Source organism: Electrona antarctica (assembly GCF_951216825.1).
Source record: "Electrona antarctica genome assembly, chromosome: 14".
Lineage (NCBI taxonomy): Eukaryota > Metazoa > Chordata > Actinopteri > Myctophiformes > Myctophidae > Electrona > Electrona antarctica.
In genome coordinates, this window is record NC_136795.1 from 50598304 (window position 1) to 50602628 (window position 4325).

A 4325-nucleotide genomic window follows, 5' to 3' on the forward strand; every position below is an offset into this window, starting at 1 on the left:
AGACTATCCAGCATATCCACCTCGGAGGACAGTCAAGACAGGCAGTGTTGGTAGGCCAATCACAGGCAGGCGGGGCGTTACCATGCCTATGCTCGGACACAAACGGAATTCATGCCTCTCACACTCACGCACTCACACTCCTCCAGTCCCTTCCGCTTCACCCTCCAGGGCCTCTTTTATGTACAGACGTTTGAGGGTAAAGAGTCCAGAATGAACCCTCATGCGGGTCTCCTTGGGCTCCACACCCCTCTGAAGCAGGGGGGGGATCTCAGGGTAAAGAGTCCAGAATGAACCCTCATGCGGGTCTCCCTGGGCTCCACACCCCTCTGGAGCAGGGGGGGGGGGTCTCAGGGTAAAGAGTCCAGACTGAACCCTCATGCGGGTCTCCTTGGGCTCCACACCCCTCTGGAGCAGGGGGGGATCTCAGGGTAAAGAGTCCAGAATGAACCCTCATGCGGGTCTCCTTGGGCTCCACACCCCGCCAACTGTTGTAGGCATATGAAATTAAATTGGAGAAAAAGGGGGTAAATTAAGTGGTTACTCAATGAAAATAAAAAGTACTCGTATCGGTACTCGGTATTGGCGAGTACTAACAATTAAGTACTTTTACTCAGTCTGAAAGAAATCGGGACAACGCTATTATGTCATTGGCAACTACACACATCTCCAAACATTCTACCCCTTTGTGTATGACCCCTCTGCTTCATGTCCTGCAGCAGATTTCTCTGTAATGACCACCTCACTGTTATATCCCTTGGCTTAAATAAACCAGTAAGACACCTAAGAGGCGGATGTTTGCACTTGTTGACGGTAGACTGCTGGGTGAGCACTGGCGCTTTGGCATGGAAGGGTCAGATCAACAAGGAATGAATTCTGTACTGGCCATATAGCCTAATAGTCCGGCAGCCGACATGTGGCTTCTTTAGTTTAAAATTAACATCCTATGGCAGGCAAAAATGTCAAACTTTCCTTTTGCTTTAAGTAGCGTGCGACATGTCAAACTAGGGGGTTTATTATTCCGAATCCATTCCAAGCATTAGTTTTGCACAAAAAACACTCCTTGGGCTAAAAGCAGCCATAGCCACTAGCCCAAATGTGCCCAAAATGTGCTGACCTCAAACTAATGCTTGGAATGGATTCAGAATCATGAAAACCCCATAGTTTGACATGTCACATGCTACTTAAAGCATAAAGATCATTTTTGACATTTCTGCCTGCCATAGGATGTTAATGGTAGGGTCACAAGAAACCCCTATAAAAAAAATTGCCCAATAGTGACAGCCGGTCAGCAGTATATAGACAATATTTTAGGCCAATAAAAAAAAAGTATACCAAATTTCCCACCCCACGCCGGACTATAAGGAGCATGTCTTGAGTGTACAGTGTTTGATGATGTCAGATCAACATATGGAATGTCAGAACAGGTCAGCTCCATATATGGAGATCTAAGGGTGGTAGCGGGGACATTCTCTTGTGTACAGGGTTTGATAGGCCTTAATTCAGGCCTGTTGAACTCTAGTTGCCGGGCGCAGCTGCACTAATAACTTTGGGGCAGGCCCGTCTAGAGTTTAAATGGACAGGTATCAGTCAAAAGGGAGACATCAGGTTCTGACATTTCACATGTCAGTAAGAGCAGGTCAATAGCTCACCCGATCCCTCCGGCTAGTGAGAGCCTTCCTCCTCTTCACATCCTCCAATGTCCCGGCCAGCTCAATTCGTGTGGTTGTCTTGAGGCTTTCAAAAGCCCTGTTACAGGCTTCTAGTGAATGACAACACAAATACCACATTATGATCTCTAAATGTATTATATTAAGGCATCTCAAAAGGATGGTGATAGAAATTAGCAGACAAAATGTAAACTGTCAAACTAAATGGGGGTACTCTGACGAGCTAGCTATAGAGACAGGGAGACCCCTATTATTTAGCAAACACTACAGACATGATTACCATTTGAATAGAAAACCAACCTATTTAACAAAAAAATAACACAAATCACACCAATATTACATTTGTCAATATTTGGTCATTGTGCCATCTGTTATTTTTAACCGTATCAAATCAACACTAATCTACAATTTAGGCATTTAGCACACTTTATCAAGAGCGATTTACAGTAAGCAAGGTAAACATACATAGAATGCAGAGACAGTAGGGTAGGGTCACAGCCATACATTTATACAAGGGGTTCTAGAGTTGTACTGTTGGGGGGGGGGGCTCTGTTGAAGATAAATAGGTAGATTAAGTACATACAGACAGCTCTTGGGGAATCTTTTGGCTGGCAGGAGGAGGCGTTTGCAGGATGGATGCCTCCATCCTGTCCAGCCTCTGTCACCCCTGAAAAGCTCTCCTTGACGGTGCTGGACAACTCCTTGACGGCATCCACCCTTCTGGTGAGCTGTGTTACCGCTCTACAAATGTGAGGGGAAAATAAATAAGTTAGGATTGAATTACTGTTATTATTACAAGTTTATGTTCTGTGTTTCATTTTCCAACAAAATCACAATAACCTTGGTCAATAGGTAGCAGTGCAGGACCACAGGTCATAGCTGGGTCTCTTCGGGGTGTAGTGTCTTAAGCGCATGCGTGTTCCCTCATAACCGAGAGGACATGTGAAAGAAAGCCACCAGGATAATGCACCGAATAACACGTGCGTGCGTGGCCAAAATTCTTACCATATTCAAGATCACGCCCCAGTCATGGTCCGAAAGAAACTGGATCATGGTAGACACCCTAGGATTCACACCAAGTCGTGATTTGTTTTGCTTTCCACTTTAGTGCCTTTCTCTGGGTTGATCAAGAACATGCATCTGCAGACACACAAGGACAATGAAGAAAATCTTTAGATTATAATACAGCCATGTAAAGAAAATAAACTAATGTAGATTATATAAAGCAATTAAAAAATAATAAAGACTGGAGGGTGGTGTATGTGTGTCTATGAAATGCGTACTGAATGTTTAAGCTTACTTGTTTTAAAAGCCCATATTCGAAGATCATGTTACTCAAAGGTTCCTGGTCTTTGGTCGTCTTCTCCACCATCTGGGTTGACCTGATAAAATAGAATTTCAAATTATTAATGTGTGTATATCTAAGTACTGTGTGTGTGTGTGTGTGTGTGTGTGTGTGTGTATATATCTAAGTACTGTGTGTGTGTGTGTATATCTAAGTACTGTGTGTGTGTGTGTCCACGCACGCACACTCGCCGCGTGCGTGCGTGGACACGGTAAGATTCATGCGTGGACACTATGAATCTTACCATAATCAACAATCTCACTACTCATGGTCCGAGAGTGAATCAAGGTATACCTAGGATTCACAACTATAGATACGATGTGCTCTCCTTCTCTGGGTTGATGGAGAACAGACACCTGCGGAAATAGAATAAAAACAGTATTATATATATATATATATATATTATAAAACAAAGAAAAATATATTTTTAATTGAAGATGTTCATTTAAGGCAACTTCTAATGGAAAAGATTTAGATTAGGCAGTGCTACTTTCTTTTAGTGCAGGCTAAAGCAAACACAAAAATACACACCTCTCCAGAAACCCCAGGGTTGATGCCAGCGCTGATGGGTAGACGTTTGCAGAAAACAGGACTCTCTGAATAAGAAACTAACAAAATAATAAAACAAGCATCATTAAGATTTTAAAACTGCTCATCACCATCAACATAAATGTATTGTATTTCAGGTTGAGGGAAATACAAGTTCAGCTGCATACAGTTGTGTTCTTCCTGCTTAGTTCTGCTTAGTTGCTTAGTCTGCTTAGTTCTTCCTAAGCAGGAACTCACATTCATAATTTCACCACAATCTTCCTGAATTCCCATTTGATGTTTCTCCGGTGTCCAAAGACTGCAACAGTTCCTCTGGGAAGTTGTGCCATGGTGCTATGAAGGTCTACACCCAATCAGGGCGTTGGAGCTGCAGGACCTTAGCCAACTTTTATTTCTGCCATTTCTGGAATTAAGGAAAAGTTACACCAGTTTTCAAAAGCAAAAATGGGCACACACACACACACACATATACACACACATACACACATCCCTTTGAGAAAACCTTAGCATAAAAAAAAGAAAAACATGAATACATGTCTGTAAACTCATTGGCAACTACAGATCACTGCAATTACTGGGATACATATCCTACATACACTCTCAAACATTCACTGACACCAACCAGACCTACCAACGGAGATTGTATTAACGGCAACACCAGTTTTGTATTTTGGCTACATAAAACACAGGCGCAAAGACTGCATAAGTATATAACACAAACACACTTTCAATAACAACATGGATAACCAGGCCTGTCAGCGATG

At 42.8% G+C, this 4325-nt stretch overlaps 1 long non-coding RNA gene across 1 annotated transcript; it reads right to left on the reverse strand.

Annotated features, from left to right (window-relative positions):
• Positions 1–378: 378 nt before the first annotated feature.
• On the reverse strand, positions 379–3332 carry LOC306936367. The gene is made up of 6 exons (XR_013791485.1): positions 3257–3332; positions 2968–3049; positions 2673–2807; positions 2251–2408; positions 1650–1759; positions 379–485 (listed from the first exon to the last, which is right to left on the reverse strand). It is a non-coding gene; the product is annotated as an uncharacterized lncRNA (long non-coding RNA).
• Between the last annotated feature and the right edge of the window lie 993 nt (positions 3333–4325).